This window comes from Chlorocebus sabaeus, chromosome 10, assembly GCF_047675955.1.
Source record: "Chlorocebus sabaeus isolate Y175 chromosome 10, mChlSab1.0.hap1, whole genome shotgun sequence".
NCBI classification, from domain to species: Eukaryota; Metazoa; Chordata; class Mammalia; order Primates; family Cercopithecidae; genus Chlorocebus; species Chlorocebus sabaeus.
The window spans coordinates 129076238-129089873 of record NC_132913.1 but is presented as its reverse complement, the minus strand read 5'-3'; the positions used below and the strand labels follow the sequence as shown (position 1 = coordinate 129089873).

General features: G+C 47.1%; 1 long non-coding RNA gene across 2 annotated transcripts; it reads right to left on the bottom strand.

Annotated features, from left to right (window-relative positions):
• Positions 1–9760: 9760 nt before the first annotated feature.
• Positions 9761–13453, bottom strand: LOC119625139 (uncharacterized). Of its 2 annotated transcripts, none has more exons than XR_012094362.1 (3): positions 13348–13453; positions 12498–12592; positions 9761–11442 (listed from the first exon to the last, which is right to left on the bottom strand). It is a non-coding gene; the product is annotated as an uncharacterized lncRNA (long non-coding RNA). The 2 variants fall into 2 exon arrangements; XR_012094361.1 differs by lacking the exon at positions 13348–13453 and adding an exon at positions 13011–13272.
• Between the last annotated feature and the right edge of the window lie 183 nt (positions 13454–13636).

Sequence of the window (13636 nt, the reverse complement as noted above, 5' to 3'; positions counted from 1 at the left end):
CTGTGTCATTTCTAGGTTTTAGCTGTCACAAGCAGGCATGCTCTAGACATTTATGTACGGGTTTTCGTGTGAGGATGGGTTTCCATTACTCCATCTAGGAGTGAGAATGCTTAGTACTCAGTTTGTAGGTAACTGCCTGGCTGTTGTCCAGAGTGGCCACAGTATCTCGCGTGGCCACCGTCCAGCGTGTGAGCTCCAGATGCTGCCTGTGCTCACCCACAGTGACCAGTCACTGCACTTTGTCCAGGTCTGAGGGGTTTCCTGGGATTTGAGACTTTCCATGCAAAAATCAGGAAACTCCCGAACAAACTAGGACATGGCTCACCTTTATCTTTGATAGTTAATTTTATGTCAGCTCAGCTGAGCTGAGGGATGCCCGGATGCTGGGGAAACACTGTTCCTGAGGGTGTCTGTGAAGGGGTTTCTGGAGGAGACGAGCATTGGAGCGTCCTACTGACTAAAGTAGATCTGCCCTCACCATGTAGGCAGCCAGCATCCAATCCACTCAGCGCCTGGGTAGAAAAATAAGGCAAGGAAGGGTGAATTTTCTGAGCTGGGACCTCCATCTTCTCCTGCCCGCAGGCATCAGTCCACCGGTTCCTGGGCCTTTGGACCTGGACTGGGTCAGACTGCTGGCTTTCCTGGTGCTCCAGCTTGCAGACAACACTGCGGGACTTCTCAGCCTCCATTTGGATGAGTCAGTTCCTATAACCTCTCTCTCTCCACCCCATATAGATACAGATACAGAGAGATGGATACATAGATGATAGATACAGATACATCTCCTATTGGTCAGTTTCTGTGGAGAATCCTGACTTGCCAACACTTGCTATTATCAGTGGCTTTTTAAATTTTAGCCATTCTAATTGTTGTGTAGTTGGGATCTCATCTTGGTTTTAGTTTGCATTTCCCTAGTGGCTGATGATGTTCATGTGCCTCTTGGCCACTTGTAGGCCTCCTTTGATGAAGTATCTATTCCAGTCTTTTCTCAATTTTTTATTGGGTTGTTGGTTTTCTTTTTTTTTTTTCTTCGAGACAGAGTCTTGTCTCTGTCATCTAGGCTGGAGTGCAGTGGCTCAATCTCGGCTCACTGCAAACTCCGCCTCCCAGGTTCAAGTGAGCTCCTGCCTCAGCCCCCGAGTAGCTGGGATTACAGGCACGTGCCACCACGCCTGGCTAATTTTTGCTAATTTTTGTATTTTTAGTAGAGACAGGGTTTCACCATGTTGGCCAGGCTGGTCTTGAACTCCTGACCTCAGGTGATCCACCCGCCTTGGCCTCCCAAAGTGCTGGGATTACAGGCATAAGCCATCGTGTCTGGCCTTGATTTTCTTACTGTTGAGTTTTGGGAGTTCTTTATACATTCTTGAGACATATCCTTTGATGGATATGTGGCGTGTCATTTTTTTTTCCCCAGTCTTTAATTTTTTTTGAGACAGTCTCACTCTGTCACCCAGGGTGAAGTACAGTGGCACAATCTCAGCTCACTGCAACCTCTGCCTCCCAGGTTCAAGTGATTCTTCTGCCTCAGCCTCTCAAGTAGCTGAGACTACAGGTGCATACCACCAGGCCTAGCTAATTTTTTTTTTTTTTTTTAGTAGAGATGTGGTTTTATCATGTTGGCCAGGCTGGTCTCGAACTCCTGACCTCAAGTGACCCGCCTGCCTCAGCCTCCCAAAGTGCTGGGGTTGCAGGCATGAGCCACCGCACCTGGACTAGTTTGTCTTTTGTCTGAACAGTGTCTTTCTCAAAACAAAACTTTAAAATGTTCATAAAGTCCAATTTATCACTACTTTTTTTATGGTAAAATAGACATAATATAAAATGTACCATGTTCAGCTTTGTTTTTGAGATGGAGTCTTGCTCTGTCGCCCAGGCTGGGATGCAGTGGTGCAATCTCCACTCACCCGCCCACCACCACACCCGGTTACTTTGTGTATTTTTAGTAGAGACGGGGTTTCGCCTTGTTGGCCAGGTTGGTCTTGAACTCCTGACCTCGTGATCCGCCTGCCTCGGCCTCCCAAAGTGCTGGGATTACAGGCGTGAGTCACCGCGCCCAACCTGCGTCAATCATTTTTAAGTGTACAGTGGCGTTAAGTAAATTCATAATGTTGTGTAACTATCACCGCTATCTAGTTCCCTAACTTTTTCACTACCCCAAACAGAAGCTCCGTACTCATTAAGCAACATCTGCTGGTCCCTCCCCAAGTAACTTGGATTCCACTTTCTGTTGCTATGAACTTGCCTATTCCTGATGCTAGTACAAGTGGAATTGCACAACATTTGGCCTTTTGTGTTTGGCTTATTTCACTCAGCATGATGTTTCCAAGGTTCATCCGTGCTGTAGCATGCATCAGAGCATCATTAGTTATATATTTATTATATTATGTTATATATTATTATGTATGTATTTATTTTGAGATGGAGTCTCGCTTTATCACCCAGGCTGGAGTGCAGTGGCACCATCTCAGCTCACTGCAACCTCCACCTCCCGGGTTGGAGTGATTTTTCCTGCTTCAGCCTCCCGAGTAGCTGGGACCACAGGCGTGTGCCTCCATGTCCGGCTAATTTTTGTTTGTTTGTTGAGACAGTGTCTCATTCTGTTGCCCAGACTGGAGTACAGTGGCATGATCTCAGCTCACCACAACCTCCACCTCTCAAGCTCAAGAGATTCTCCTGCCTCAGCCTCCCTAGTCGCTGGGATTACAGGCGTGTGCTACCACGTCCGGCTAATTTTTGTGTTTTGGGTAGAGATGGGGTTTCACCATGTTGGCCAGGCTGGTCTTGAACTCCTGACCTCAAGTGGTCTGCCCACTTTGACCTCCCAAAGTGCTGGGATTACAGGTGTGAGTCACCGTGCCGGCCTTTTATATTTAACTGTGGTAAAGTACACATAACATAAATGTTCCCATCTTCATCATTTTTTTACAGTTCAATGGCATTATGTTTACATTGTTGTGCAACCATCTCCACAAGTCTTTTCATCTTGTGGAGATGAAACCCTTTATCCATTAAAGAACAGCTTCCCAGTCCCCTCCCAGCCCCTGGCAACCACCTTTCTGCTTTTTATTTCTATGCATGTGACTAGATTTCCTCATATAAAAGGAATCAGGCAGCATTTGTCCCTTTGTGACTGGCTTATTTCACTGAGCATAATGTCCTTTTGGTTTATCCATGTTGTGGTCAGGAGTTCTGTCCTTTTAAGGCTAAAAATATTCCACTGCATGGATACGCCACATTTTACATATCCATTCATTTGTTGAGGGACTTCGGGTTTTTCCCACCTCTTGGCTATTGCGCATAATGCTGCCATGAACATGGCATATAAATATCTCTTTAAAGGGGCTGGGTGCAGTGTCTCATGTCTGCAATGCCAGCACTTTGGGAGTCCAAGGCAGGAGTATTGCTTGAGTCCAGGAGTTTGAGACCAGCCTGAGCAACACAGTGAGACCTCATCTCTAATTTAAAAAATAACAGGCTGGGCCTGTAATCCCAGCACTTTGGGAAGCCAAGGTGGGTGGATCACCTGAGGTTGGGAGTTCGAGACCAGCCTGACAAACATGGAGAAACCCTGTCTCTACTAAAAATTCAAAATTAGCCCGGCGTGGTAGCGCATGCCTGTAATCCCAGCTACTCGGGAGGCTGAGGCAGGAGAATCACTTTTACCCAGGAGGCGGAGGTTTTGGTGAGCTGAGATGGCATCATTGCACTCCAGCCTGGGCAACAAGAGTGAAACTCCATCTCAAAAAAAAAAAAAAAAAAAATAGAGAAGAGGGCCAGGTGCTGAGGCTCATGCCTGTAATCCCATCACTTTGGGAGGCTGAGGCAGGTGGATCACGAGGTCTAGGAATTCGAGACCAGCCTGGCCAATATGGTGACACCCCGTCTCTACCAAAAATACAAAAATTAGCTGGGCATGGTGGCTAGCACCTGTAGTCGCAGCTACTTGGCAGGTTGAGGCAGAAGAATCGCTTGAACCCAGGAGGCGGAGGTTGCAGTGAACCGAGATGGTGCCACTGCACTCTGGCTGAGGCGGGTGGATCATGAGGTCAGAAGATCAAGACCATCCTGGCCAACATGGAGAAACCCTATCTCTACTAAAAATACAAAAATTAGCTGGGCGTGGTGGCATGTGCCTGTAGTCCAAGCTATTCAGGAGCCTGAGGCAGGAGAATTGCTTGAACCCAGGAGGCACAGGCTGCACTGAGCAGAGATTGGACCACTGCACTCTGTCCTGGGTGACAGAACAAGACTCTGTCTCCAAAAAAAAAAGAAAAACAAATGTCTCCTTAAGATTCTGTTTTTCATTTGTGGGGAGTATATGCCCAGAAGTGGGATTCCTGAATCATACAGTGCTATGATTTGAATGTGTGCAACAAAGTTCCTGTGTTGAAAACTTAATCCCCAATGCAATGGTGTCAGGAGGTGGGGCCTTATAAGAGCCATTTAGGGCATGAGAGCTCTGCCAACATGAATGGTTGCATGCTGTTATTGCGTGTGAGTGCATTAGTTAGCTCACAAGTGGCTTTAAGTGAATGTGGCCCCCTCTTGCTCTTGTTCCCTTTCACTGTCTCTCTCTCTTGCCCTTCCACCTTCCACTACAGATGATGCAGGAAGGCCCTCACCAGATGCTGGTGCCCTGCCCTTGGACTTCTCAGCCTCCAGAACCATGAGTCAAACGTCTATTGTTTATCAATTACCCAGTTATCAGGGAAACCCGTCCCCAATATTTAAATGCAGGTTCTTTCTATTTTCCATAAGTGTTGGCTGGTCTGAGAAATAAAGAGAAACAGTACAAAGAGAGGAATTTTGCAGCTGGGCTGCTGGTTGTGACATCACATATCGGTAGGGCTGTGATGCCTACCTGAGCTGCAAAACCAGCAAGTTTTATTACAGATTTCAAAAAGGGAAGGGGTGCAAGAACAGGGAGTAGGTCACAAAGATCACATGCTTCAAAGGGCAAAAAGCAGAACAAAGATCACATGCTTCTGAGGAAACACGACAAGGCAAAACAGAACTACTGATAAGGGTCTATGTTCAGCTGTGCACATATTGTCTTGATAAACATCTTAACAGAAAACAGGGTTTGAGAGCAGAGAACCAGTCTGACCTCAAATTTACCAGGGTGGCGTTTTTCCCCACCCTAGTAAGCCTGAGGGTACTGCAGGAGACCAGGGCGTATCTCAATCCTCATCACAACTGCTTAAGACAGACACTCCCAGAGCGGCTGTTTATAGACCTCCCCCCGGGAATGCATTCCTTTCCCAGGGCATTAATATTAATATTACCTGCTAGGAAAATAATTTAGTGATATCTCTCCTACTTGCACATCTGTTTATAGGCTCTCTGCAAGGAAAAAATATGGCTCTTTTTGCCCAATCCTGCAAGCAGTCAGACCTTATGGTTTTCTTCCCTTGTTCCCTAAAAGCGCTGTTATTCTGTTTTTTTTCAAGGTGCACTGATTTCACATTGTTCAAGCACGTTTTACAATCAATTTGTTTTTTTTTTTTTTTTTGAGACGGAGTCTCGCTGTGTCACCCAGGCTGGAGTGCAGTGGCATGATCTCGGCTCACTGCAAGCTCCGCCTCCTGGGTTTACACCATTCTCCTGCCTCAGCCTCCGAGTAGCTGGGACTACAGGCGCCTGCCACCACACCCAGCTAGTTTTTTTGTATTTTTAGTAGAGATGGGGTTTCACCATGTTAGCCAGGATGGTCTCGATCTCCTGACCTCGTTTACAATCAATTTGTACAGTTAACACAATTATCACAGGGTTCTGAAGAGACGTACATTCCCAGCTTACGAAGATAACAGGATCAAGAGATTAAAGTAAGACAGGAGTAAAAAAATTATGAGTATTATTTGGGAAGTAATAAATGTCCATGAAATCTTCACAATTTATGTTCCTCTGCAACAGCTCCAGCTGGTCCCTCCGTTTGGGGTCCCCGACTTCCTGCAACACCCAGTCTCAGGTATTCTGCTATAGCAACACACAATGAGCTATGACATATGGGAATTCTGTTTTTAGTTTTCTGAGGAACCACCATTCTGTTTTCCACAGCAGCTAAACCATTTTATAATCCCACCAACAGTGCACAGGTTCCAATTTTCCCACAACTGTGCCAACATTGGTTATTTTATGTTTCTTTGATAGTAGCCATCCTGATGGGTCTAAAGAGGTATCTTAGTGGGATTTTGTTCTATGTTTCCCTAATGATTAGTGATAGTGGGCATCTTTTTGTGTGCTTCTTGGCCATTCATATGTTTTCTTTGGGAAATTTTCTATTAAAGTTGTCTGTTCTTCAACTGGGTTGTTTGTTGTTGCTGAGTTGTAGGAGTTCCTTATATATTCTAGATATTAAACTCTTATTAGATATATAATTTGCAAGTATTTTCTTCCATGGATTCTCTTTTCACTCTCTTGAGAGTATCCTTTGATGTGCACAAGTTTTAATTTTGATGAAGTTCAATTTAATTTTTCTTTTGTTGCTTGTGCTTTTGGTGTCACATTTCAGAAACCATCGCCAAATCCAAGATCATGAAGATTTTTTCCTATGTTTTCTTCTGGGAGTTTTATAGCTTAAGGATGGGTTTGGTTCTATGGATTGTGCTTTGGTATTATATCTAAGAACTCTATTCCCAGGTCACAAGAATTTTAGATGTTTTCACCTAAAAATTTTATAGTGTTACTTTTTTACATTTAGACCTATGACCCATTTATATAAATTTTTGTGGCCGGGCGCGGTGGCTCAAGCCTATAATCCCTGCACTTTGGGAGGCCGAGACGGGCGGATCATGAGGTCAGGAGATCAAGACCATCCTGGCTAACATGGTGAAACCCCGTCTCTACTAAAAAATACAAAAAACTAGCCAGGCGTGGTGGCGGGCGCCTGTAGTCCCAGCTACTTGGGAGGCTGAGGCAGGAGAATCGCTTGAACCCAGGAGGCGGAGCTTGCAGTGAGCTGAGATCTGGCCACTGCACTCCGGCCTGGGCGACAGAGCGAGACTCCGTCTCAAAAAAAAAAAAAAAAAAAAAAAAAATTTTTGTATAAAGCATGTGGTTCGAAATTGCCTTTTTTTGGTATATGAATGTCCGATTGTTCCAGTGCCCTTTGTTGAAAAGACTATTCTCCTCTCTGTTGACTTGCTTTTGCACCATGTCAGAAATCAGTTAACCGTATGTGTGTGGCCTACTGCTGGATCCTATTGTTCAAATGACCTGTGTATATACCCCTTTACCCGAACTACACTGCTTATAGGAAGGCTTAAAAGTGGGGAGTATGATTTAACATTATTTTTCTCTTTCAAAATTGTTTAGACTATTATAGTGTCTTTGCTTTTCATACACATTTTTAGAATCAGCTTGTCTATGTCTTGTCATAGCTTGTCCAGACCAAGAGACATATGGGCCAACCAGTGGGTATCACAGCCATTCAGTGGTACTTTGAATTCTGGTTGTATTAGTCCATTTCACACTGCTGATCAAGACATACCTGAGACTGGGTAATTTATAAAGAAAAAGAGGTTTAATGGCTGGGGAGGCCTCACAATCATGGCAGAAGGCGAAGACACGTCTTACGTGGCAACAGGCAAGAGAGAAAATGAGAACCAAGCAAAAGTGGTTTCCCGTCATAAAACCATTAGATCTCGCAAGACTTATTCATTACCATGAGAACAGTATGGGAGGAACAGCCCCCGTGATTCAATTATCTCCCACCAGGTCCCTCCCACAATACGTGGGAATTATGGGAGCTACAATTCAAGATGAGATTTGGTCTTTCCTAATCCATCTGCTGCTGTTTACTGCTCAGAAAACTCAAGTATCTGCTCCACAAGTTGCATCCAGATTTTATAGCTGCATTCCACAGGAGAGGCAGGTGGAACTTGCTTACTCCATCTTACCTGGAATCGAAACCCTCTTGTTAATTTTTAATAGTGTGAAAATGGCATTGTAGTTATATTTTTAAAGCCCTTATGTTTTAGAGATGCAAACAGAAATATATATGGATTACATATTTATTTATTTATTTATTTATTTAGTTTTATTTTTTTGAGACGGAGTCTTGTCCTGTCACCAGGCAGGAGTGCAGTAGCGCGATCGGCTCATTGCAACCTCCACCTCTGGGTACAAGCGATTCTCCTGCCTCAGCCTCCCAAGTAGCTGAGATTACAGGCACTCACCACCATGCCCTGCTAATTTTTGTATTGTTAGTACAGATGGGGTTTCACTGTGCTGGGTAGGCTGGTCTTGAACTCCTAAACTCTAGTAATCCGCCTGCCTTGGCCTCCCAAAGTACTGGGATTATAGGCATGAGCCACTGTGCCCAGCCTGGATTAAATTATTTTTTTAAGCCACAGTGAGAACTATTTTTAAAAAAATGTCAGATTAGCAAGGATAAAGAAGTTTGTTAATGGAAAGGCAGCAAGAGGCGGTCGTGTGGCCACCGCAGCGAGCCTTCCTGGGTTCCAACCCCAGCCCCTCACCTTCACAAACGTGGCCTTGAGCTGCCGAGCTGCCGCTAGCCTCCCTCAGCTGTAATGGGGACAGTCATAAACCCTTCTCCCAGGGTGTGGGGTGGACAAAATGAGTTGAAAGGCGGAAGCACTTAGAACCTGCGAAGTGAATCTGAGCTGTTAATTACCCCAGGGGTGGGGAGAAGGATCCGAAGGGTGCAGCACCATGGAGGGCAGTCTCCTGTGTCAGCATTTTCAACACTTGTACCTGTTGACTCAGCAACTCTCCTTCTAGGAATTGTTCCTATATGCTCTCACAGGGAGCCCACTTCAGGGTTCACGGTAACAGCAAAGGTCAGGAGGGCCCTAAATACTCACCTACAGGGACACGCTCCATTACGGCTCAGCGCTAATTTGTTTAGAGTAGAGTCCTATGCAGACGTCTACTGTTCTGTTGTGGGAAGCTAGGTCTGTCTATGTTGTGGTGCAGAGGGAAGGGCACTGCCGGCCACCATGTGTATAAAGATAGAATAATACACATGTAAGTGTGCCTGCCTCTCCATGCACAGATGCTCCACAAAGGCCCCCGAGGGTGCAGCAGTGGCGCCCCTCAGAGAGGAGAGCTGGAGACAGGACATATGCGAGGGCAACTCAGTTTTCACCAAGTATCTTCTCTTACTTTGTAACTATTTTATTTTTTTTGTGAGGGAGCCTCACTCTGTCACCCAGGCTGGAGTGCAGTGGCGCAATCACAGCTCACTGCATCCTCGGCCTCATGGGCTTAAGTGATCCCCCCACCTCAGTCTTCTAAGTAACTGGGACCACAGGCAGCTGCCACCATGCCCAGTTAATTTTTAAATTTTGTGTAAAGGCAGGGTCTCCTTATGTTGCCCAGGTTGGTCTCAAACTCCTGGGCTCAAACAGTTCTCCTACCTTGACCTCCCCAAGGGCTGAGATCATAGGCATGAGCTACCATACCCAGTCTTTTTTTTTTTTAATTTTTTTTGTGGGTTCAAGCAATCCTCCCACCTCAGCCACCTAAGTAGCTGGAGTTACAGGCATACCACCATGCCTGGCTAATTTTTGGAATTTTTTGTAGAGACTGGGTCTGGCTATGTTGCCCAGGGCTGGTCTTTAACTCCTGGCCTTGAGCAGTCCTCCCACGTCAGCCCCCTGAGTAGCCAGGGTTACAGGTGTGGGCCACCATGCCCCGCATGGCCCTTCTTCAGCAAGTTTTCTTCATCTTTTCATTGAATTATTTTACTCCCACATACCCCAAATAAACAGCCCCCACAAGGGTGTATCACTCCTATTTAGAAATAAAGAAATTTTAATTCAAAAAGGTTAAGTAACTTGCCAAGGCCACAGAGAGATCGGTGCCTGATGCTACCACGCACATCCTTCTTCCTGGGGAGAAGTGAGTATGTGGGAATAGGAGGCAGCAGTCTGGGGACTTGGATTTTAGCTACGTTGTGCTGGGGAACCTGGAGCAACCAACCCCCGTGAGTTAAACTCAGAGTCCAGGCAGCTGTGGCTGAAGCCTCCCTTCTGCCTGAGGCCAGGAAGGGCTGCTGGAGGCTCAGATGTGCCGCTTTTCGCCAGGGAGGGTTTATGTTCTAAGTGCAGCTACCTTCGGTTTTTCACTCACTCCATGTGCACACGTCCTAGTTTGTCCCATGGCTCAATGGCACTCTTTGTTTATAGAAATTCTTCTCTCTGCCAGGCGCGGTGGCTCACGCCTGTAATCCCAACACTTTGGGAGGTTGGGGCACGCAGATCACGAAGTCAGGAGTTCAAGACCAGCCTGACCAATATGGTGAAACCCCATCCCTATTAAAAATACAAAAATTAGCCGGGTGTGGTGGCACACACCTGTAATTCTAGCTACTCAGGAGGCTGAGGCAAGAGACTCGCTTGAACCTGGGAGGTGGAGGTTGCGGTAAGCCGAGATCATGCCATTGCACTCCAGACTAGGTGACAGAGCGAAACTCTGTCTCAAAAAATAAAAATAAAAAAGTAATTATTCTGTTTCATTTTGCATATTTCTATCACTATGTTTTCAAATTATCTAAACTTAAAAAAATTTTTTTTTATTGAGATGGGGTCTCATTATGTTGCCCAGGTTGGTCTCAAACTCCTGGCCTCAAATTCTCCTCCCGCCTTGGCCTCCCAGAGTGCTGGGATCACGGGTGAGAGCCACACTCACCAGGCTCTTCCTCTGCAGCGTCTTGTCTGCTGCAAATCCCGTCCTGTGTATCTTTCATATCACACATTATAGTTTCAACTCTGGAAAATTACTTTCAGGCATTTTTATAAGGTCCATGTTTCTACTTAACTTTTCTCATACGTAAAATACAGTTATAATAACTTAATATACTTGTCTGTTAATTCTAACATTTGTGTTAACTACGAGTTGTTTTTGATTGGTTGATTTTTCTCCTCAAGGCTAATATATATATATATATATATTTTGAGATAGAGTCTCGCTGTGTTGCCAGGATGGAGTGCAGTGGCAAGAACTCGGCTCACTGCAACCTCCGCCTACGGGGTTCAAGAGATTCTCCTGCCTCAGCCCCCTGAGTAGCTGGGACTACAGGTGCACGCCACCACGCCCAGCTAATTTTTGTATTTTTAGTAGAGACGAGGTTTCACCATTTTGGCCAGGATGGTCTTGATCTCTTGACTTTGTGATCCTCCTGCTTGGCCTCCCAAAGTGCGGGGGTTACAGGTGTAAGCCACTGTGCCCGGCCAAGGCTAGTATTTTCCTGCTGTTTGTGTGCTTGGTAACTTTCCATGAGATTATCATTGTCATGTAATTTACTTGGTTGGGTGCTGCATATTTTTGTATTCCTATAAATATTCCTGAGCTTTGTTCTTGGATGCAATTAAGTTACTTGGAAATGGTTGAATCTCTTCAGGTCTTGGTCTAAGATTTGTTATGCAGGAACAGAGTAGTTTTCAGTTGAGGGATAATTGTTCCTTTAGGGTGCTAGATAAAATACAGAACACACAGTGGAATTTTAATTTCAGATAAACAACAATGTTGTAACACAAATATTAATATATCCCTGCAATTTTTTTTTTTTTTTTTTTTTTTTTTTTTTTTTTTGAGACAGGGTCTTGCTCTACTCCCCAGGCTGGAGTAGAGCAAGCTCACAGCTCACTGCTGCCTCTACCTCCCAAGCTCAAGTGATCCTCTCACCTCAGCCTCCTAACTGGGACCACAGGCATGTACAACCACGCCTGGCTCATTTTCTTAATTATCTGTAGAGACGAGATCTTGCTCTGTTGCCCAGGCTGGTCTCACACTCCTGGGCTCAAGCTATCCTCCCACCTCAGCTTCCCAAAGTGCTGGGATTAGAGGCATGAGCCACCATGCCTGGCCCTCCCCATTTTTTTTTTTTTTTTTTGAGACGGAGTCTGGCTCTGTCGCCCGGGTTGGAGTGCAGTGGCCGGATCTCAGCTCACTGCAAGCTCCGCCTCCCGGGTTTACGCCATTCTCCTGCCTCAGCCTCCCGAGTAGCTGGGATTACAGGCGCCCGCCACCTCGCCCAGCTAGTTTTTTGTATTTTTTAGTAGAGACAGGGTTTCACCGTGTTAGCCAGGATGGTCTCGATCTCCTGACCTCGTGATCCGCCCGTCTCGGCCTCCCAAAGTGCTGGGATTACAGGCTTGAGCCACCGCGCCCGGCCCCCTCCCCATTTTTAAATTGGATTATTTGTATTTGTATTATTGCATGGTAAGAACTTGTTAAAATATCTATCTTGGATACACGTCTCTTATCAGATAGATGATTTGCAGATACTTTCTCCCATTGGGTAGACTGCCTTTTCACTTTCTTGATGGTGTCCTTTGAAGCATACAAGTTTTCAATTTGGTGAATTCGAATTAATCTATTTTTAAATTTTGTCTCGGGCCGGGCGCGGTGGTTCACGCAGCTCCCAGCCTCTTCTAGACACTTCTGAAAAGTGCAGCAATTACTGACCGCATGAAGGCCAGAGATGCAGCAGGCATCTATTTACACACATTCAATACATATATTACCTTCATATATTACACATTCATTCAACAAACTTAGTGCCTGTCATGGGCTGGCATGGTCCTGGGCACAGCTCTGCTTGCAGGAAGCCCACTTCCTCCTGGGGAGTCAAAGCACAAACAAAACCAAGTCAGTATGTAAACAAGCAGGGGTGATGAGATGGGGACCCAAGTTCAAGGGGCTGTCCTGGAGGCATGACAGGGAAACATGGCTTCTTAAAGGACTTGGCAACGCACCATGAGAAAACAGGCACCAGGGAGCAAAGAGAAACCCCAGAACCCTCTTGAGGAAGGAGGGGTGTGAGGTGGTCAGGATAGTCATCTGTGCTGAGCCATCATGGAAACTGAGGGCCTGTAAGGGTGGACACAGAGTGGAGGAGAGACAAATCTTCCTCACCGGACAGGTGGGGATCCCTGCGGTGCACCAGGGGAATGCACACAGGGGGCACTATGACCTGGCGGCCCACGGGGCAGGGGGGCGCACCAGGTAGCCTTGGGCTCTGCAAGTCCCTCCCTGACCTTGGGGAGGTGACCCCAGTGCCACGACGGTTTCCAGCAGCAGTCACTGTCCTGGGCGCGTACCGCGCTCTAGCCCAGGTGGGTCCCACAACGGTGTGACCAAGGATGTCCTATGATCACCCCTTTACAGGTAAGGAAACTGAGGCAGAAGATGCGAAGCTCGCCCAAGGAATGGGCTGTGCAGGTAGCTTCTCCAAGGCTTGCTACGCCCTGGCCTGTGCGCATGATCCCGGGCAGGGTCTCAGTGCGAACAGGGGTTCGCCGTGAGGACAAGGCCAGCAGCCTGGGCGGCCGCGGTGGATCCTCGGGGCGAGGCGGGGAGGGCGCGGGACCTTACTGGCCAGCTCGGACCAGGGCTGCGCAGGGCAGAGCCCAAGGGAAACGCCGCGCGGCCGCCGTCACGTCGGAGACGACGCCCTGCAGGCGCCAGCAGACGCAGAGGGCCAGCGAGGGCGAGGCACGGAAGGCGCGACGCGACAACGACCACGTGCCCCGCCCGCCCCGCCGCGCGGCCTGCCGGGAGACGCAGTCCAAGCCTTCCGGGAGCCGAACTCGGGGTCCCAGAGAGCCTCGCGGCGCGCATGTGAGCCCCGCCCCTCTCTCGCGGCCTGCCGGGACTTGTAGTC